General features: G+C 50.9%; 2 long non-coding RNA genes and 4 other non-coding genes across 7 annotated transcripts; 3 read left to right on the top strand and 3 right to left on the bottom strand.

The window, feature by feature from the left end:
• Positions 1–704: 704 nt before the first annotated feature.
• Positions 705–4,793, bottom strand: LOC132022751 (uncharacterized). Of its 2 annotated transcripts, none has more exons than XR_009405690.1 (5): positions 4,634–4,793; positions 3,961–4,115; positions 2,666–2,735; positions 1,202–1,481; positions 705–1,115 (listed from the first exon to the last, which is right to left on the bottom strand). It is a non-coding gene; the product is annotated as an uncharacterized LOC132022751 (long non-coding RNA). The 2 variants fall into 2 exon arrangements; XR_009405689.1 differs by having other exon boundaries at positions 1,202–1,389; positions 4,634–4,790.
• Positions 1,878–2,011, bottom strand: LOC132022916 (small nucleolar RNA SNORA71). The gene has a single exon (XR_009405801.1). It is a non-coding gene; the product is annotated as a small nucleolar RNA SNORA71 (small nucleolar RNA).
• LOC132022917 (small nucleolar RNA SNORA71) lies at positions 3,332–3,474 on the bottom strand. Its single transcript, XR_009405802.1, has one exon. It is a non-coding gene; the product is annotated as a small nucleolar RNA SNORA71 (small nucleolar RNA).
• Positions 4,794–12,265: 7,472 nt separating the features above from the next.
• LOC132022750 (uncharacterized) lies at positions 12,266–19,102 on the top strand. The gene is made up of 5 exons (XR_009405688.1): positions 12,266–12,439; positions 12,912–13,066; positions 14,198–14,269; positions 18,536–18,636; positions 18,765–19,102. It is a non-coding gene; the product is annotated as an uncharacterized LOC132022750 (long non-coding RNA).
• LOC132022914 (small nucleolar RNA SNORA71) lies at positions 13,588–13,721 on the top strand. The gene has a single exon (XR_009405799.1). It is a non-coding gene; the product is annotated as a small nucleolar RNA SNORA71 (small nucleolar RNA).
• Positions 14,819–14,951, top strand: LOC132022915 (small nucleolar RNA SNORA71). Its single transcript, XR_009405800.1, has one exon. It is a non-coding gene; the product is annotated as a small nucleolar RNA SNORA71 (small nucleolar RNA).
• Positions 19,103–21,733: the final 2,631 nt, after the last annotated feature.

Raw genomic sequence — 21,733 nt, 5'->3', positions numbered from 1 at the left:
AGACAGAGAGAAATCACAAGTAGATGGAGAGGCAGGCAGAGAGAGAGAGAGAGGGAAGCAGGCTCCCTGCTGAGCAGAGAGCCCCATGCGGGACTCGATCCCAGGACTCTGAGATCATGACCTGAGCCGAAGGCAGCGGCTTAACCCACTGAGCCACCCAGGCGCCTCTGATTTCAATTTCTGTGAAGGCTTGCGAGGCAAACCACTGTCACTGAACATGACTCTCAGAGGCCAAATCTACCTCGTGGCGACAGCAATAAACATCCTGACACCAGGCCTTTGCCTACCCCAGCCACAGAGCTCTCCAAAGAACAGGTGTTGCTCGTCACCCGCCCTTGCTCAGAACCATCTCCCAAAATCCCCCAGGGGAGTCCCAGCGCCAGCACTCAGGGCACTCCTGCCTCCTCACTGTCGTATTCTTTTCCAAAGCCTGGGCCCAGATGTCCTTCAGCCAACACTCCTAATGTTTTCCTTTTCTCCCAAACCTGAGCCCCCCAGAAGCACTTGGGATTGTTCAACCCCTAGTCCAAATTCTACATCCCAGCACCTAGTGCTAGGCGTGCCTCGGGAGTGCACTAAGCGGAACAGCTCGGTGAGTAAAAAATGGAAGGTTTGTTCATGACTCACCTTCTTTATAGCTATCTTGCTGGCACATGGAGGGATGGGCTTCAAAAGAGAAGAAAAACAACAAAAACAAGCAGCAGGGCAGTTTCAAAATTTATTGGGTGGGTGAGGGGACAAGGATGTACTGTGCAGGAAACTCTTGGTTCTAAAAAGTTACAGGGGGAGGAGGCGGGGAGACGTGGAGGCTGCTGGACAACATGGCCCAGGAGACGTGGAGGCTGCTGGACAACATGGCCCATGACCAGGTGTTCTTCCTGGTCAGCAGCGCTTGGTGACAGCTTCTGGGGGAGCGGCAGAAACAGCTAAAGTCTCTAGCTCTGGACCTCAAGCTTCCAGAGTGCCAGGGCTTTCCCTCGGGCCTGCTTACACAGACGGAAAAGGCGTTCCACGCTGTGCTGAGGCAACCGGGCAAGGAGGTCTGGCAATGCTTCATATGGCACCGTCCTTCTTCACCATGCCCCTCCAGCGTCCACGATCAACCCCGACATCATCTAAAGGAGAAAGTCCAATAAGAACAGCTGCCTGGAATTTCTGTATCAGAAACACAGGCTGACTTAGCCCCTTGGCATGAACTCACCATGAGGAGGTCCCCCCAGGGCAGCTGGGACCCAGCTCACCCCGAAAGGGCCGGTGCTTCCATCCCCTCTGGCTTCCTCCAACAATCTCCAGATTCAAGGCAGCACTCTTGGAGTGAGGAGGACGCCACGGAGCAGCAGGTGGTCATAACAGACGACTGGGTTCCCGTGTGGTCTCATCTTTAAGCTGCTATCGATGAGAATGCCCCAATGAATCAGGCATGAGCTGATTTCACACCGGCTTTTTTCACACCAAACACAGCTCAGAAATGAATCTCAATGCTCACAGAGAAGAGTCAAAATAAACACGGTCTTTAAAAATGGGTGTTTTCAGGGCACGAGCAGATAGAGCAACTGGCAAAGAGCTGGCTGGAGAGCTAAAGGTCAGAAGCTCCTCCCACGGAGCACCCCCACCCCATGCTGGGATTGAAGGCCACCACTACAGCTTCCCTCCACTGTCATTACATCCCGCACATCTGTCTCTCTGATGCTTGTGCTCACCCCAAGGTCAAACTCCTCATGTTGCCCCACCTCCCCATACCTTCCTATTTCCCATCACATCACATTTGGGCCATCACATCCATTTGGGCCACCAAATCTGCATCCCGTCACTGACTCACACAGCAGCCAGCCCTCAATGCCTGAGACCAGAGAGCACTAGCTGGAGAGGAGCGGAAGTGTGTGAAGGCATCAGCATTTGGAAGGGACAGGGATGGACCCTCCAAACACGGGAAGCCGCTTTCAACAATTCCTCTCCCTGCATTAGCAATGACCAGAGCACAGACAGCCCATGATCGCTTTTGAATGCAGGTGCATGAAGGGCAGAGAGAGACCTAGGAAGAGCAGCAAATGCTACTGGCCTTTGGAAAAGACTGAATCTGGGGAAACCACCCAGCCGAGCACAGGACCTCAGGAGCGGCCATTCTTACAAAAGCCCCGTAGAGCCTCCCTGCCAAGTGGAATCAGAGAAGTCACTTTGAGCAAAAACGCTAGGAAAATCTTAAGGGTTGGAAATGACAGGAATCCTGTGGTATTAAGCAGCACGGAAATCACCTCTATTGTAAGTGTGCTTCTTCAATAAAGAAAATAAGGTTCTGAATAGGTTACTGAGAGAGCAGCACAAGGAGATTCAAAGCCAGGGACAAGAGTCTCTGATGTGTGGGTCCCATTTCCCATTAAAACATGCTTCTGCCATTATTCCAAGGATGGAAGGCAGATACCCCAGAGAACTCTCATTACCCAGTGGGACTCTGGAGATCCTTCCTCTGCAGCAGCCACTGAGAACTTAGCAAGGGCCAGATGTGATCTAGGTTGTCTGGGACTGAGGAGCAGATCTGGGGACTCACGGACATTACCTTCTCGCCTCTCAGTTCCCCGATACCCTCACACGAAGCCCCTAGGAACCCACACATGACTGTACCAGATGCAAGGAAACCACACTCTAGAGAAAAGTCAAGAAATCTTACCTCAAGGACACTGGGGTCTAGAATGTTCCTGAGAGAACTCCCATGATGCCTCTGCACATGGTGGGCTCACCTGCAACAGACAAAAATCCAGGAATGGGCACCCAACTTATCCCTGCTCCCAGCAGGGCGAGGGAAGCATCAGAAAAGGACTCAGCAGAGTAGCTATCAGAAAGTAAAGTAAGCATTCAACATACGCTGATTATTTCCCCAACAATCACACTATTTCCTCATAAAAAGGGTAGAAGTTACTCTAAAGAGGGAGAGAGTGCATGGCCTATGACAGGTGGCCAGTGCTGATGAATGCATCATTGACCAGGCTGAGAAGGATGCCAGGGCCAGATTTATGGGGGTGTGTGTTGGCTGCCCGGCAGTCACTCTGCTGGACATTGAAGAAAACTCAAGTAACATGCACAGACTGGTTCCCAATAGCACGGACAGAAGTCAAGCCTCAACAATAACACTAATGCACCCATGACTGCTCCCCTGGGCCCTGGAGGCCCAAGGTGTCTGTGGAGAAGCTGGAACATAGGCAAACTCCCGGAAGGTGAGGATGTGCACACTCCAAATACAGGACAACCTTCCCTGAATCCTCTGCCTACACCATCCAGGAGCACAACATTGGCACAGGTGACAGAAGACATCTCAAAGGTGGTAGGAAAGAGGAAGTGTGAGAACTCTCCAGGTTTGGAAGGGACAGGAAAGGGCCCTCCAAACACAGGGCAACACTTTCAGGAAATCCCTTCCCTGCACTATCAGTGACCAGGACCCAGGCAGCCCATGTTAGCAGCCTGCCATTTTCCCAGGCAGGAGAAAGCTGTGCCGCCAAGCCCACGACCCCGAGCATCATCAGCCCTTTATGTAAAGTTTCCGTCTCCCATCATCAACGGGAAGACCAACTCCTGGAAAGAACGCCTACAGTGTTCATTCACCCCACACATACAGCTTGAGTTCCTACTATGTGCCACCCATCCTGGGCTCAAATACAAAGGACACACAGGAGGCCCCCTGTCCTCCCGGAGCTCTGGCAGTTTCCCCACTAAAAAGAAACTGAAGCTCAGGACAAGGAAGGAGCTGAGCCAAGATTATGCGGTGGGCCACCAGCTGAATCAGGACCTGAATCCAGATCTCTCTGACCCCAAACCCACCCCACTTACCACACTAGGCCTCCTTCTGCCCAAGCGCTTTGGAAGAAGGCTCTCAGAACCTGCGCTCCAGGATCACCTCCCCCCCTCACCGCGATAAGGCAGGAAGGTAACCAGCCCCTAGTCAAGGGGCTCGGGCCCAGCAGCACTTACCCAGCAGGCCTCACCCCTGCACACAGGGGCGGCCTCCGACGCGGCGGATCAGGGTTCTGCGGGACAGATGCGGGTGCTGCCTGCCGCGCGGCCCGCAAAGCAGTCCAAGGGACAGTCTCCATCTGCTTCTCAGATAGCCGCAGAGCCCGCACGGCCTGGGCACGCAAGACAACAGGGAAAGGGCATTAGTGCCAGGCAGGGATGGGGCAATCACACGGTGCCCCTCTGGGGCCCTGCGAGCGCCCCCAACTGAAAGCTCAGACAACAGCTCCGCCCAACCGGGATTTTCACTCTCTCGGTTAACGACAGGTGACGGCGAAACGGGTTCACGCTCCTCAGGTCACTTCGGAGACAAATGATGAATGGTTCTGGGGGACTCAGGGTCCGGAGGTGGGTGCGTGCGAGCAAATCGCTGGGGACCGGGCGGGATCCGAGTCCTTCCCGCGAGCGAGCTGAGGGCGGGGGATCGGACCCGGGGCCCCTTTCTCGAGGACCCGCCTCCCAAGAGGTCCGCACCCGGCGGAGGGGCCGGACACGGAGCCAGGAGCGGGGCCCGGAATCCGGGCTGACCTCCGCCGGTTCTCCCCGCCCCTTTAGGCCTCAGTTTCCCCTCCTGTCTAGGAGAGGGGGATGCAGCCCTGAGGCTGTGCTGCGCCGCCCCGTAGTGGCTCACCCGGGGCAGCAGGACTGTAGTCGACGGGACCAGAGGGAACGACGAGAGAAAGTGCAGCACGGTTCCGGACGGTTCGGGACCGCTCGGGAAGGCGGCTGCAGCCACAGGAAACCTCCCCACCAGCCGGTCGCCGGCGGAAATGCCCCTGGGTGCGGGCTGCGGCCTAGAGCGGCGTCTCCCGAGCTGAACCCGCACGCGCGGTCTCTTCGCGCCCCCTCGTGGATAGGAGGTGAAAACCTGCGTGGCCAAGTACCCAAGCATCCTTTTATCTTCCCATCACTCCATCCATTTATCCGGAAACTTTAGGGAGCACCAGCTTTTTCATCTATCCATCCACCCACTCACCCACACATCTGACCATTCATACATCTATATGTTCATCTAGACTTCCATCTACACCCGAGAAAAATCTACAGAGCAGCAACTTCGTATCAGGGACAGGGTTAAGCATTGGAAATATATTGAAGACAGGGTTTCTGATTTTTTTGTTGTTATATTCTCGTAGGAATGAGACAGCGAATGCAATAATTAAAAATCATAACTAATCAGGACGTTTGGGTGGCTTAGTTGGTTAAACATCTGCCTTAAAAGCTCTTAAAAAAAGAGTTTAAAAAAATCATGACAAGTGCTACAAAGGAAAGGAGCAGGGTAGTATAATAGTGGGGACATATTTAGCCAGGGTGGACAGCAAGGGCCTGCCTGAGGGAATAACAGTGTTTTTCTTTTTCTTTCTTTCTTTTTTGTTTAAGATATTTATTTATTTTTCAGAGAGCGTGCACGCACAAGCAGGGGAATAGGCAGGCAGAGGGAGAAGCAGGCTCTCCACTGAACAAGGAGCCTGAGGGGGGACTGGATCCCAGGATCTTGGGGTCACATTTAGGGCAGCAGAGGCAAACACTTTCAGGAGTGAGAGAGCGGTCAGAGGACAGTCAGAGCAGAGAGTAAGAAATCAGAGAAAAATAAATTGAAAACTTACATAAAAGGAACACATTCCTGAAAAATATATAGCAAAATTGCCTTAAGGAAAAACAGAAAACCTGAATCCTCTTAGAACATTTTAAAGTGTTGAATCAGTAGTTAACAATATTTCCACAAAGAAAACATCATACCCAGCTTTTCAGCCTTACGAAGTCTCCCAGATAATAGAAGAGGAGGGAGTTGTTCTCAGTTCAGAGATTAACCATGACTCCCAAATTAAGCAAGCAAGGAAGGAAAAAAAGTTATAGTCCATCTCATGAATGTAGATGTAAAATATATTGGCAACTTCAGGTGGAAACAGCGGTGGCCCCCAGTGCCCTTAAAGGGCAGTAACCGCGCTCCTGTCTTGTGAATGTCTTCTGACCGTTGATTTCAGACTTCCGGTCTCCAGAATAGTGACAAAATAAATTTCTGCCATTATCATCCACTCAGTTTGTGGAGCTTTGTTATGGCAGTCTTAGGAAATTAATACAACAGACATACCTAAGCCTTTTCTTTACCACATTCTAGCTGTATTAACAAGTGACTTCATCTTTCTGAACCTCAGTTTTTAAACTTTAAAATAGATAAAACATGCAAATTTGTGCAGCTGCTATGGAAAATAGTATAGTATAGCAATTGCTCAAAAAATTAAAAATAGTATTACCATATGATCCAGCAATTCCACTTAAGGGTATATTCTTGAAACAGTTAGGAATGTAATCTTAAGAGATATTTGTCTACCTGTGCTCATAACAGCACTGTTCATGATAGCCAAAGGTTGGAGTAACTCAAGTATCTAACAACAGATGAGTGGATTAAAAAAACATGATACACACACACACAAGCGCACCAATGGAATATTATTTGGCCTTAAGAAGGAAGGACATTCTGACATATACCACAGCATGGAAGGACCTTGAGGACTTGCTGCTAAGTAAAATAATCCAGACGCAAAAGGACACATACTGTATGATTCCACTAATATGAGGCACCTGGAGTAGTCAAATTCAGAGACAGAAGGGAGAATGGTGGCTGTCAGGGGCTGGAGAAGCCAGGAATTGGGAATTGTTGTTTCAAGGATCCAGTTTCAATTTTGAAAGATAAAAATTCTGGAGATTGGTTCCACAATGGTGTGAATGTACTGAATCCTACTGAGCTGAATATTCAAAAATAGTTAAGATGATGACTTTCATGTTATGTGTATTTTGCCACAATTAAAAAATTTAAAGGTATGTAATATAATACATTGAAACTCAGTACTGTGTTTTTTTTAAAAAAATAGGAAAAAAATAGGTGTTGGGTTATAGTAATGCTGTTTAATAAATTTTAGTATCACTATCATAATCATCATCATCACTTGATAAAAATTAATACCCATTCATAACTTTTAAAAATTCTTACAACTCTAAAAATAGAATATATAACGTAAACCATCTACCAATATTACACATAATGATGGAATCATAGAAGCATTCTTCTGCCTTCATCCTGGAAGTCTTCAGAAAAATAGCCAGGGGTGGGGGTGTGGGGGAAGAGATGTCCTATGCCCTTGACCAGGAAGATCCAAGGTCTTAAGAGTAAAGAATTGATGTGGTCAGTTACCATGGCAAAAGATAATCGGGGCAAAGCCAAATATTATCCCGGAATGCCTAAGTATTCAAGCAAAAAATTTAAGCCAGCAAAGTTTAAGTAATAAGCCACATATATCTCAGTGATTTAGTTAACAAGGAAGGTACAGGGTGGTTGTTCAGGGTAATTAGCTACGACCATCTAGATTTAGTAGTCAAGACAGTTTTTTTCAAGGATCGTCCACGATGGATAGAAGGAAAGTCCAGTGTTCCTGCTAAAACATCAGTCTTCAGCTAGGACTCTAGTTCATCATGGCCCAACTTTGCTAGTTCTGGGGGGGGGGGGGGGGCCACTTCTTCTCATGCCTGTCCCCATGTCAGAGACCTGAGCCATTTATACCTTCACTGAACCCACACTGAGTACCTCTCCAGAACCAGTGGTCCACAGCCCAGGACAAAAATGAACCAGAAGCAAAACTATTACGAGAGAGAATGTGTGGGTTGGAGGCCCCAGCTAGGGGACCTAGGGAGAAGGAGGGATGGAGACCTAGGTGGAAGCTGGTCCTTGTGGGAAGGGTCCAGTGAAGGTCCCTGGCTGTTGAAGACCCCAAAACAGGCCAAGACCCAGGCCATTGGCAGCTTAGAAAGAGTCCGTCGTGCTTGAGAGGTCCTGAGAGGCTAGACTGGCCATGGCTTCCATCAAGCCTCAGTCCCACCTTGCAGGAGCTATAGCCTAATCCTTCCGAAAGAAGAAGTAACAGATGATCATCAAGAAGCAGATGAGGATGATGAACAGATACAGGATGGTTTCCAGCATGGTGACCATTCTTGATGCAGGGACAGGGCCTGGAGCTCTTGCAGGCCTCAAAAGGTTGGTTCTGGACTTCCAGCTTGGACCCTGGGCACCACCTCTGTGGAACAGTCTGTCCAGCAAGCCTCAGCTTCATCTCCCCAAGGGACGGGGCTCCACACACAGGAATCTCTTAGCCACTGTGAGGTCACAAACTCCAGGATGGTGGAGTGCTGGCCTCTCAGCTATAGCCCAAATCTTTATTAATGTGACCATTATGTTGAAAGCAGGACTCCTGGTATGTAATCATACATTTTTTTTACCTGCCTCTTTAGACTTCTTAAGTGGAAGTATTTATTCCCTATCCTTAGAAAAATATCAGGCACACCTCATAGCTTTTCTGATCATTCTTAGGTTGTAAGTCTTTATCACTAAAATTATGAACACTGTTTCCATTTGATAATGATCAGTCTAGTATATATAAGTCACATTTTCCATAATTATAGGGAAGACTTCTCTTGCCATCTGGGGTCAAGCACAGGGTGTGCTGCTATCTGCTGAGAGGGGACAGGGCACTTCTCCCTCATCCAAATGTATTTCTTTTCACTAGGAGGACTCTGTCCATTCTCTTACCGCCAATATCTCCAGGATCAGAACAGAGGGAATAAAGGTGACGGGGAAGGGGAGACTTCTCTCCAGGCTGGGCATGTATTTTATGTAGGTCTTTCTCTCTTGGCCTCTATTGCAGAAGTTCTTTGGAGGACCCAAGGACCCACCCTTTGTCGTCCTAGGGATATGAACAGGGATATGAACAAGACAGGCCTTCCTGAGGATCCCCTAACCCTAGCAGGCACCCTCTTGGGTAGGAGCTCTTGGGTAGCAGGTGGACATTCTCAGGTCCTAAGCCCTCAACCACCAGCTGGTGCCAGGTTCTTGACTTCCCCAAGACAAAGAATTCAAGGACTAATCAGAGAAAAATACAGCAGAGAAGCTTTATTGCAATGCAAAAGTACACACTATAAGAGAGGGTTGTGCAGGTGCACTTAGGAGAATCTGAGTGGTGCTGGGTCGATGCGGGATTCTGATTCCTTTTTTTTTAAATTAATTTTTAAATTATTAACATATAATGTATTATTTATTTCAGGGGTACAGGTCTGTGATTCATTAGTCTTACACAATACACAGCGCTTACCACAACATAGACCTGCCGTTACCCAGCGACCCCATCCCTCCCCCCTCCCTCCACTCCAGCAACCCTGTTTGTTCCTGAGGTTAAGAGTCTGGTATAGTTTGTCTCCCTCTCTGGTTTCCTCTTATTTCATTTTTCCCTCTCTTCCCCTATAATCCTCCGCCTTGTTTCTCAAATTAGGATTCTGATTCTTACAGGCAGTTATAATCATAGGGTGGAATATTCATACAGGGTTCTGGAAATCCCTAAGTCATTACGCATGCTCCAGGCCAATCACTACGCGCAGGCGCAGTCTGATTTTTCTCTTGTGGACAAGCGGTAGTCAAGATCTACGAGTTGGAGCCCTCTAGCGCCCCCCAGCGGAGAGGTCATTCTCCCTCAGTAGCCGGCGGGCTGGGGCTTTTGCGCATGCGTGCTGCAGTTGCGCATCGTTAAGGGGTAGCGCTGAGGCTTCTTATGGCCACAAACATTCTGCTTTTGAACAGGTGTGAGTTCAGTTCCCTGGTCCTTGTCTGTCTTCCTCCAGCCACTACCCAACATCACTACCACAGATGCTACACCTGCTGAATAAAATGATGAACCTTGGACTGAGGAGTGGGTCAGGTCAGGCTCCCCTGTGCTCCCTAACTCCAGGTAACATATATCAAGCTCCCGCGTGTTTTTGCCAGAACCCCTGATACTCAGGTACTCCTCTTGTTCTCCCTCTTTGGGGCAGGGGTGGAACTATTTTAAGAAATAGAATTCATAGTTCTCCCTCCTTTTAATGTCTAACTGTACTGTTCATACCCTCAATTTAAAGAAGTCAGCGTCACGAGCAGTCGTTGTTCAGTTATTTCCTTCCTAAATTCTGCATCCGGTCCAACACCTTCCTTGGGGGGCAGCTGCCATTTTATCAGATGGAACCTTCATAAATTGCCAGGATTGGGCCACAGCTTGCTTACCACAGCAGCAATCTGTTGTTGCTCAGCAGTTCATTCCTATATTGTGGTGCCTCCTTGGTGCCTTGCTGAAATGTTCATTTTAACATCCGGTTACGCTGACGATGAATGAGCATCAGCCACACCTCTTAGATGCCCAGCCTCCTCTAGGCACTGGGGATGCACAAATAATCTGCCCTGGATTCCCTCCCTGACATCACAGGAGCAAGGGGTGCAGGAGAATAATCTCGGATTGAATCGTGGTTCTGCCCTTTTATAATCTTCTTAGGACACCCTTGCCTTAATCTCCTGTTTGGGACAATAAGGCCTCCAGCCTGAGCCCTGCAGGAGGCATTTCTCCTCCTAGGATGTCCCAGGCTCATGAGGTGCTGGGCGCTGTGAAAGGGACATGCTCTCAGCCTCCTGCTTGGGCTTCTTTCCTGTGGCTTGCAAGAGCTGATCAAAGTCAGATGGCTTTAGACCTGCACTGATGAACACAGCAGCCAGCAGCCACGGGGGCTGGAAATGTCAAATGTCAGTGTTAAAACATTCGCCGGATTCTGAAGACTTTCTCAGAGTGAACAGCAAATATCTCATGAGTAATTTAAAGATATTTAAAAAATGCTCAAATGATGATATTTTCGTTATATTGGGTTAAATAAAATGTACTATTAAAATGAATTTCACCCTTTTTTGTGTCCTTTTAATATGGCTCTTAGAACATTTTATTTTTATTTATTTATTTTTAAGGATTTTATTTATTTATTTCAGAGAGAGCACACAAGTTGGGGCAGATGGGCAGAGGGAGAAACAAGACTCTGCTTAGCGGGGAGCCTGAAGCCAGGCGATCCCCAGACTCTGGGATCATGATTTGAGCTGAAGGCACACACTCAACCTACTGAGCCACCCAGGCAGCCCAGAACATTTTAAATTACGTATGTGGCTACCATTATATTTCTACGGACAGCGCTGTCTCAGACTTTTCCAGCACAGCACATTCTCTCAGCCTCATAAATAATCCCACAGTGTCCTCTCAGTGACAGAAGCCCTTGGCTTTCTCAGAAATACTAAGTATAGCAACTACCATGCTTGGCCATTTGCTCTGTGCTTTGCTTTTGATAGAATCATTTCATGTAATTCTCGAAGCAGTGCTCTGAGGGGTAAGCTATGCTTTTGTCCATTTTTCAGAAAAGGAAACCTCAAGCTGGGCTGAGAATTTAGGTCATTCAGTCAAGGTCACACGGAGCATAAAAGCAAGAACAGGAGGCAGGAGAGGGCACCAGGGCCTCAAGTGTGTTCACCTGACCCCATGGCCCAGTGTAGCATCCATGGTCCCTACCCATCACAGAGTTCCCCAACATTCCCACAGTCTTGGAATCCCGCAGGCTCCTCCCAGGTACGCAATATGGAGTGAGTTCACTGGATTTCTGCTCTGTACTGATCTAGTCTGTTCCAGGAATCGGACTGGGGGCACTCCCTCCTTGGGCACAAGGGTGGGCTGTTTATACTTCAGAATGTGGGTTGAGTTAGTGGCAGGGTTACCTTAGGTTTGAGGGACACACATGACCCAGGGTGCAGGCACTGTTAGTGCCTGAGAAGTTTGGGAACCACGAGCCCCTTCTCAAGCCTGTCTGCAGTGTCCTCTCGGGAGCACGGGGGGTTCTGTCTGTTGTCTTTGCCTCTGCAAATCTGATCAATTCCCTTCTGCTTCAAGGACTCATTTTGGGGACAAAGTTGAGCAATGCCCCTGCCCATCTCTCTAGATTTATCTCCTTGTCACTCTCACGTTCTGCTTTCAAGTCATCAGAACAATATTTTAACCTGGTGATGTTGAAATATATGGTCAGAATTCATTCACTGGTTCAATTGAGCCAGTCATAAAACTAGGTACTGAGAATGTGTCATCCATCAGGCAAGAACCCTATTGTCCAGACTACCTGAAATCAACATGAGCTCGCGCTAATCACAGCTCCTCACGTGGAAGACTATTTCTATAAGTTAATGACAAAGCAGTGGCAAAAACAGAATAAAGAGAAAAGCGAGGGGATGTTATTTCCAAAATTCTAGGTTGGTCTTGGAAATGATCCAAAGCCCTACAGAGTCAGAATTTGAGCTCCGCGCCACCAGGGGGCGCGACAGGGTCGCTTGCGCGGTATCAGCCCCACCCCCACCCCCCGGAGACGCCGCTCTAGGCCGCAGCCCGCCTTCCAGCTGTATTTCCGCCGGCGCCGAGCTGTTGGGGCGTGTCTTGCTGTGCCGCTGCCAGTAGCGGAGTCCCACGCCGCCGGGGTCCATCTCCCGCAATCCCCAGACATCCGCACCTTCCTGCGCTGTCGGCTCTGTCAGCGCTGCTGTTCCGCGTCGTAGGTCGCGGCGCCCGAGGTGAGTCCACTGCGGGGATCGCTGGGCGCGTGCTCTGCGCCCCGCCCCCCCCTCGCCCCACACTAAGGCCCGAGGGGGCGGGGAGAGCCGGCGGAGGTCAGCGCGGATTCTGGGCCTCTCTCCTGGATCCGTGTCCGGTCCCTCCGCTGGGTGCGGTCCTCTCGGAAGGTGGGTCCTCGAGAAAGGGGCCTCGGTTCGGATCTCCCGCCCGGGCCCCCGCGATTTGCACGCAGGCACCCACCTCCGGACCCTGAGTCCCCCAGAACCATTCATCGGTTGCCTCCGAAGTAACTTGAGGAGCGTGAACCCGTTTCGCCGTCACCTGTCGTTAACGGAGAGTGTGAAAATCCCGGTTGGGCAGAGCTGTTGTCTGAGCTTTCAGTTGGGGGCGCTCGCAGGGCCCCAGAGGGGCAGCGTGTGATTGCTCCCTTCCTGGCACTAAAGCCCCTTCCCTGTTGTCTTGCGTGCCCAGGCCGTGCGGACTCTGCGGCTGTCGGAGAAGCAGATGGAGACTGTCCCTTGGACTGCTTTGCGGGCCGCGCGGCAGGCAGCACCCGCATCTGTCCCGCAGAATCCTGATCCGCCGCGTCGGAGGCCGCCCCTGCGTGCAGGGGTGAGGCCTGCTGGGTAAGTGCTGCTGGGCCTGAGCCCTTTGACCAGGGGCTGGTTACCTTCCTGCCTTATCGCGGTGAGGGGGGGGGGGAGGTGATCCTGGAGCGCAGGTTCTGAGACGCTTCTTGCAAAGCGCTTGCGCAGAAGGGGGCTTGGTGTGCTAAGTGTGGGTTTGGGGTCAAGAGAGGTCTGGGTTCAGAGGCTGGTTCAGCCGGTGGCCCCGCGGGATAACCTTGGCTCAGGTCCTTCCTTGTCCTGAGCTTCAGTTTCTTTTTAGAGCTCTGGGAGGACAGAGGGTCTCCTGTGTGTCCTTTGTATTTGAGCCCAGGATGGGTGGCACATAGTAGGAACTCCAGCAGTATGCGTGGGGTGAATGAACACCATAGGCGTTCTTTCCAGGAGTTGGTCTTCCCGTTAATCGTGGGAAATGGAGTCTTTACATGAAGGAAGGATGATGCCCAGGGTCCTGAGCTTGGCAGAGCAGCTGGGGAGCTAATAGGAACTTCTCTTTCTGGCTCACCTTCTGCCTGTTCAGTACCTGCATTCGAAAGTGATCATGGTCTGTCTGTGTCCTGGTCATTGATAGTGCAGGGAGAGGAGTTGCTGAAAGCGCTTCCCCGTGTTTGGAGGGTCCCTTCCTGTCCCTTCCAAACTCTGGAGCTTTCCCACACTTCTTCCTCCCCACCTTTTAGGGGCCTCTAGGCACCTGCTGTCTTATGGCGTGCTCTCTGTGCCTGGCTCAGGATGGTTTCTGTTTCTGTGAGGTTTTATAAAGGGGGCACGAGCGTGGGTCCTGCCTCAGTGCATGTCTTGAGTAGGTTGTGGGAACCACTGCTGTGGTCTTCTGACTCGGGTCTCTAACTTCCGCAGCCATGTGTTGCTTTCTGCCTATGTTTGAAGGGATTACAGGCTGCCTGTATCCTGGTCACTGGTGATGCAGGCAAAGGAAAAGTTGCAAGGCTTTCTTTATGTTCAGGGGTTCCAGATTAGGACAGCCCTACGTGACAGCACAAGGCAGATGCCGGGAGGGAGACTTTCAGTGCATTTACCTCCTAAGACCCAGACTCCCTCAGTGTTTTCTTGTTCGTGAGCATAGAGGTTTCCCACACAGGTAAAGCAGTGCCAAGTGCTTCTTGTCCCCTGCAGGAATGTCTCGTGACTGCGGTTCCACGTATGTGAGAGGCGACCTCAGGGAGAACCTGGATTGGGAGGTCCCAGGTAAGTGGTGTCCTGCTTGGTTCTCTAGAGCTCAAGTCTGTGTGGGCTGTGAAGCCTGAGGTGTTCAGGTGAGCGGGGCGGGGGGGTGGGGTGGGGATGAGTGCAGGGAAAGGCTACTTCCCAATGTTTCCAGCTGTCTGTGTCCCCTGGATCTGGTGGGCACAGGTCTGGGCCCTCTTCTGTTCCTGAGAGGCCCTGATGAAGGCTCCTGTGACGTGGAAAGTGGCGCACTGGGATGGTCAGAGGGCTGCATTTTAGAGGCAAACCGAGATTCCTCTTTGGTGTAGAGCTGAACACACGTTATATGACCACTCAGATTCAGTCTTCCAGAACCACGAATCCTCAGTATCTCTACATCGTCAATCACCACTTTATTTCTGGGTGGGTGTGGTAAATCACCTGTGCAAGGGAGAGGAAGCTTCTGGGATATCAGGCTGTCAGTCTGGTCATGGGCCTGTGTGCCAGGCTCCGAGTTCAGGCCAGTTCCCAGTTCTCAGGCTGCTGCCCAGCCAAGGCTTCCCTTCTCGGCTCACTCATGCCCTTTTCTGCTCCTGCATTCGAAAGTGATCGTGGGCTGCCTGTGCCCTGGTCATTGATAGTGCAGGGAGAGGAGTTGCTGAAAGCATTTCCCCGTGTTAGAAGGGGTCATCCCGTCCCTTCCAAACTCTGGAGCTTTCATACATGTCTTTTTTACCCACTGATTTGTGTTACTTCCTTGTACCTGGCACCGTGTGGCCCACCCAATGCCCTCTTGGCCAAGAAGGTCCTTTCCTTGGGGTGTTTCTGTTCATGGGCCAGTGGTAGAATCATGGTGGGGTCCCTCTTCTCCCAGGCCTCCCCCCAGGAAGCTTTCTCTGTCTCCTCATTGCACTTTTTTCCCACACCCTCAGCCCTGGTCCCACTGGACATTGGTGATTTGCTTCTCACACTCCCTTTGCTGTAATCTTCAGGGCAGTGGCTCCGTCATGGTGCCTGACACATAGCACTTGGACAAAATAAGATGGAGGAGGGGCGCCTGGGTGGCTCAGTCGTTAAACGTCTGCCTTTGGCTCAGGTCATGATCTCAGGTCCTGGGATTGAGCCCCATATCGGGCTCCCTGCTCAGTAGGAAGCCTGCTTCTCCCTCTCCCACTCCCCCTGCTTGTAACCCCCCCCCCAGTGTCAGATAAATAAATAAATAAATAAATAAAATCTTTTAAAAACAAAACAAAAAGCACAAGACAGAGGAGACCAAAGTACCACATGGTGAGGCAGAGGGCTTATCCCATTGTGATGTGTCAGTGTGGAGGCTGAGGAATCCTTCTCTCCCTGGGGTTGTTGTCTCTCTCTCATCCTGGTCATGGGCTGGGCCCACGGTCCGCAGGGGGCGGTGTTCCCCAGCCCTTAGATTGAGGGACAGGGAATGGGAGTGGTGATCCGGCTGGGCAGCACGCGTCATGGTTCATATATATGAAAGCTGCCCTTACACACTAGATGGAGAACATGCCCAAACCCCCAACCCCGTTGCCCCTCCTGCTCCATGCTCGTCGCTTCTGGTCAGTGTGGCGTGCTCCCCAAAACCTGGCCTCCACAACCTTTGACATAGACTGTTGTTCTATGTGAGAGGTTGTTCTCAGGCGCACAGGTTAGCACTGACCTTACTCCTGTCACAGGTGATCACAGACCCCTTTCTAGAGTAAAGTTCTTCTTGTCCCTGAAGCGGTAGTGTGTGGCCTTTCAGATACTAGTAGCAGCAGGCCACGTTTGTGACTGCCGTGGTCTGCCGGCCATTGTGCCCGCCTGGGCCTGCTGTGAGCGTTCACATGTGCCTTGTGTCTTGCATGTGGGTCTGTGTGGGCAGAAACTCCGTGAGTTCTGCTGTCTTTCCAGCCGGGACTAGGCTGTGGGGCCCGAGGTAAGGCATCCAGATCCTTCTCTGGAAGTTTGTTTTGTGCACTCGTGAAGTCACATACTTGTGCCCTGGGGTTTGAATGAGGAAGTGCACTCACAGTTAGGTCCCGCTGTGGGCAGTCCCTCACATGCTGAGAGCGGATGGACCTCAGGTGAGGGGCTCCCCGGGGCAGCCCCCTTTCTGGTGTGCCCTGATGGAAAGCATGTAGCTTTAGGCACCAGAGATCCCTGGGCTGGCCTCTGAACCCATGTAGCTTTGTAACCTATTTTCAATCCCCACTTCCTCTGAAAAACAGCTGGGATAGCCATGAGGGACTTTTTCATGGTGGTGGTGTGACTATGTGATCTTGATCTTTTCTTTAAAGATTTATTTATTTAAGAGGGAGAGGGAGCAAGGGAGAGAAACGGCGGGGGAGGGGGGGAGAGGGAGAGCGAAACTCCAGTAGACTCCACACCGAGCGTAGAGCCCAACACAGGGCGCGTTCCTGCCATCCATGAGGTCATGACCTGAGCTGAAACCCAAGATACTTAACCAAAAGCCACCCAGGCATACTGCCCACTGAGCCACCCAGGCGTGCCCCACATTAGCTTTCTTTCTGCCATGCCCTTCAGAGCTTGGGCCTTTTCTGGCTCCCCTGGGATGCGTGACTGGGCTAGCCCCCTGACCTCTGGGGGCACATTCTGTCATTTCATATTACAGATCCCCATGTCAGAAATCAGTCTGTATGTTTCTATGTGGACCTCACCCTGGACTAAGTTCATAATAGTGCTTGAGGGCACACGGGAGAATCCCAAATCATCGGATCTGCTTTATGAATTTGTGGGAGTAGAGACTAGCCCATGAGAACACAGGACAGTGTGTGAATTCATTGCTTGTGTGTGTTGTCTTTGCTCCTACTTTCTGGAGCACAGTGGATTGCTTCTCCAGGAGCTGTCAGTGATGTCAGATAAATGGAGAAAGAGAAATACAGGTGGGGCCTGCTGTAGGGCCGTGGGGGAGTTCTCTCAGTTCTGAGTGAATAGAAGAAGTTCTCATTTGTCATGGTTTGCCAGAGCCGGGGGAGTTTTCTTGTCAGTCAGTGATGGAGGAGAGTGTGTTGACTGATAGCCCTGTCTGTAGCTTTCCTTTCGCTGACTTCATCTGTGCTTTGTGGGTTCTTTTGGAAAGGGCGACCCAGGGGGTTGACTGAAGAAGAATTTCTCAGGCCTGTGGATCTTTGAAGTCTGTATTTATAGACTACAGACTTCCTAGCCTGCTTTCTGGTTCATGGCCTGGGGGAATGTTGTTGCTGACAGGGCACTCGGTGTGGGCATCCATCCGCAGCAGGCTGACTGGCTGCCTTGTGCTTGGTGCGCTGCCGATGTGTTCCGGGACCAGAGACCCGCCGTGGTGCCTTCACTTCATAGACAGTTACAGCCTGGTGTCCCTGGGAGAGACAGCCTGAGGCCTCTGAGAGAGACAGCCTGAGGCCCCTGAGAGACAGCTTGGGGCGCTAAGAAGAGACAGCCTGGTGTCCCCGAGGGATACATCCTGGGGTCCCTGAGAGAAATAGCCTCATGCTTGTGGGAGAGATAGCCTTGTGCCCCTGAGAGAGACAGCCAGGTGTCCCTGAGAGAGACAGACAGCCTGGGGCCCCTGAGAGATAATGTAGCCTGAGAGGCATCTCTTGGCTCTCAGATAACAAGGGTGCTGAGGTTGGAGGGGAGGTCAAGGTGTCCTACCCTTTGACCCCACCCCCACTTTTGGTTGGGGCTCCTGTCTAGGTCGTGAGATCTCTTTCCTTTACATTTGGGTCTTGTGTTGCAGAAGGGAGCCTGTTGTGCCAGGTGGTTTTGTTCCCTTCTCGCCCCGAGGTGGGGGTAGTGAGAATGACGTACCACCTGGTGCCCAGGAACCAGGTTGAAGAACCCAAGAGAGTGCCCTTGGCTTTCACACCTGCTCTCCACCCCTTTGCCTCAGGGGCTTGTCCTATCCCACAGCCTAGTTCCTGGGCCCAGGCTCCTCAGCCAGCCTGGAGGATTTAAGGGACAGTAGTGACCATTCTGAAAAAAATTACCCAGTGCCCCACTCCAGACCTGGTAATTCAAACTTCTGGGTGTAGAGTCCTAGGGATTGAGTTTGGCGGGAGGGGGGAGTTCCTCCGCACAGTGTCCTCAAGCATTCGTGATGTTTTCTTGTTCTCCTTCAAGTGGGTCTGGCAGTGTTGACATTTGAAGATGTTCTTCCTTTATTATCCTTTCTATTCTGGTGATGATCTAGTATGGCGTGCATAAACTGGACGCTTAGGCCTAGCTGACGGGGACCCTCTCATTGATGTCCCTTGGGGGAAGGAGGGAATGGAGGCTAAATGTGTGTATGCTGCTTCTGCCTTGTAGGTCAGCCTTAGATCTGGAGCTGATGAAGTAAGTTCCAAGGCCATGAGTCAGGGGCCCTCGGGATTACTTCGGATCTGGGTTTGCTGATACGTCTCTCCAAGGTGAGTTTACTGCCAAGTTCCGGGGACCCACAGGCCACGGGTAGCCTGGTTTGCTTCTCCGTGGGTGGGATCTCGAAATCACTGGTCTCACTTGTTTTGTTTTTTTGTTTTTGTTTGTTTGTTTTCAGATTCTCCTGGTGTTAGCAGACACGAGAGGAGCAGAGGAGGGCAGGGAGACCCCGCAGGACGCATCCTTAGAGCACCTCCTCTTGCTCTCCTTCGGAGCATCATGGATCAGCTCCGCACTCCACACGGGAGCTCAGAGGGCAGGGGCTGGGGCTGGGGTCCACGTCAGCGGGCTCTGAGTCTTGACACCAGGGCCCTGAGAAGCCATGGACAGGGAAAGCCAGCCCCCGTCCCTCTGCTGTGCCTGGAATGACCTTAACGACCAAGACTTTTTCTCTTGAATTGCAGCTGCCTATCACTTTCCTTTCTGCCACCCGTTCAATAAACCTTACGGACTCGCTCTTCTGCCTTTTAAAGTCTGTAACATGTTGCGTGCACTGAGGTTGGACGTGGAAAAGCGGATCATAGGCCAGTCTTGTTTTCAGCCTCTGAGCCTCTCTTGCCATGCTCCTAGGGCTTGGCACACAGGCCACAGTCTGAGGTGTTGCCTTGGGACTGGGAGGTAACCAGGTGTCCGTAGCTGGCTCAGAATCAGGCCCATGAAGGAATGGAAGGTTTGAGGAATGGTCAAGCCAGGGCTTCGGAAGGGGACTGGTGACAGTGGGCTGGAGTGAGATAGGCACTGATGCCATTGAGCTGGCCAGAGTTCTGGGGCCTGGCTCATGAGTAAATGCCTGCTTTTGTGGCCAACTGCACTAGTTTGCCTCAGATTGAGGGGTTTTCTAGGACATGGGACTGACTTGTTAAATCTAGAAGGGTCCTGGGTAAACTGGGACAAGTTGGTCAGTTTACTTGGGGAGTAAAATACATGATGTCAGGTTGAGCGGACAGGTTACCGAATAAAGGTGAGAGGGAGAAGGGTGAACATGAAGTGCTGCCATTGGTGGACCTTGTGGGTATCCTTGGCTGGGGTTTTGGAGATAATTGGGGTAAATCAGTAATTGGGATCATGTGAGGCTGGTCTAAGGATGTGCATGTGTGAACTTTTTAATTCTCACGTTATAGATGGACCGGGTCTCCATGAGGAACCTGGTCCCAAAGGCCGTGATGAAAGTCTGGAGTTAATTGTCCAATTTCTGTATTTGAAATTGAACTTGACATGAGTTGACACCTGGATGGGCCCCTCTGCCGGGGGAGGTGTTTTTCATGGCCGAAGTGTTCACTCTGCCAGCCAGTTCCTGATACAGGCATCCAGAAGTCAAGTCTTTTTTTTTTTTTTTTTTCTGCCTTCCCTGTGGACTGTCCTGACTTTTTTGTTTATTTGTTTGCCACCTTTAGTCAGCTGGTTGAAGTTGAAAAGATGCCAAGGGAAGGATCTGGGTCCACTTGAGAAAGCTGTGACTGGTTGGTAATGTTGGCGGCTATGGAGGGGCAGCAGCGGAACGTGGGCCAGTACTTAAAAAGCGTGTGTGGAGACACTTGGCATGTCCCACCGGGCACAGGTCATGCCCACCTCACACTGCGGCATGAGAAGCACAAGCCATGCTAAGTCTTGAGAGCCTGAGGAAATCTGAGATGACCACCGTGACTCAGGAGCAGGGCTTAACATCAGGGAGCTGTGATCATTGCTGGGAAATGTGCAAGCTTCCTGGAGGGGCCAGTGGACCCGGGAGTAGGAGATTTCCATAGCAGAATTAAGAGCTGGGACTATGGAGAGCTGGTCGGAGTGGAGGTCCATTCATTAAAAGGAAGAGCACGTACTTATGAGACAGACACATTGCTAGAAGTAGGGGTATAATGGAAAATAGGATAATTTATGCCCTTAAGGTATGCCTGGAAGGTCTGTAGATAACATGTCATATGCTGACTGTGGAACATGCACTCGTGTTGGCCACTGCTGGCGGTGCTGGGGATACAGCTCCGAACAACACACACGGGAGGCCTCAGCTTATTCAGAACTGCAGTCCATTACAGTAAACCAGAGATCCAGGTGACATGCCAAGCTCTTAAAATACAAGTGAATGTCGGGGCACCTGGGTGGCTCAGTGGGTTAAAGCCTCTGCCTTCTGCTCAGGTCATGATCTCAGGGTCCTGGGATCGAGCCCCACATCAGGCTCTCAGCTCAGCAGGGAGCCTGCTTCCTCCTCTCTCTCTGCCTGCCTCTCTGCCTACTTGTGATCTTTGTCTTTCAAAAAAATAGATAAAATATATATATATATAAAAAAGTGAATGTCAATTTTTGGTCACAGATTTCAGCTGAAAATTACCCCAGCATTGTGATAGCCAGTTGGGGAAATCCTGAATGGGCTGTTAACACAGGCTTGACGAGGGAGCCCAGAGACTGGCCAAGCTTCAGAAAGGTCCCATGGGAATGAAGGTGGAGAAGGAAGATGGGTCACCCACGGGCATTCAGGAGGACTCTTGCTGAATTGTCCCAGAGGGATTGGAGGTTGAAAGTCAGAGTCAAGGGCAGCACAAGTGATTTATTTCAGTCTCTCATCTTCCTCATGTCATGACGTTAAATGACACGTACAACTTAGTCATTCGACATGTTTAAGGGTGAGTAGGGGGCTTCAGGTGGCACGGTCATTGGCCACTACTCCTGCTGTTTTACAGGATTCTGGGGGTTAAGAGAGATTTCGTAAATTGCTGAGAGCCGAGGAGGGGGAGCCACGATTTGAAAGCAGGCCAGCTACGCTCCAACCTGTGCTCTTGTGACAGTAGGATATGTTAGCACATCTCCTGATTGAAACCCAGACTTGTGCTCATGGTATAAATCGTATCTGTTGGATGGTGGATTATTCTTTTAGACCACAGGTGGGTGCATCATGGCCCCCCATTCAGATCTGGCCTGTTGCCTTTTTTGTAAATAAAGTTTTATTGGAACATAGCTACACCCACTGGCTTGCTGTCTGGCTGTTCTCTGCTACAGTGGCCGTGATGAGTAGTCACGACAGAGACTCGATGTGTGGTCAAAGCTTAAAAGATTTGCTCTCTGGCCCTTCATAGAAAAAGTCTTCCAACCCCTGTT

This window comes from Mustela nigripes, chromosome 7 (assembly GCF_022355385.1).
Source record: "Mustela nigripes isolate SB6536 chromosome 7, MUSNIG.SB6536, whole genome shotgun sequence".
NCBI classification, from domain to species: domain Eukaryota; kingdom Metazoa; phylum Chordata; class Mammalia; order Carnivora; family Mustelidae; genus Mustela; species Mustela nigripes.
Note: the sequence above shows the minus strand (reverse complement) of the source record. Positions and strands in the feature narration are given on the sequence as shown.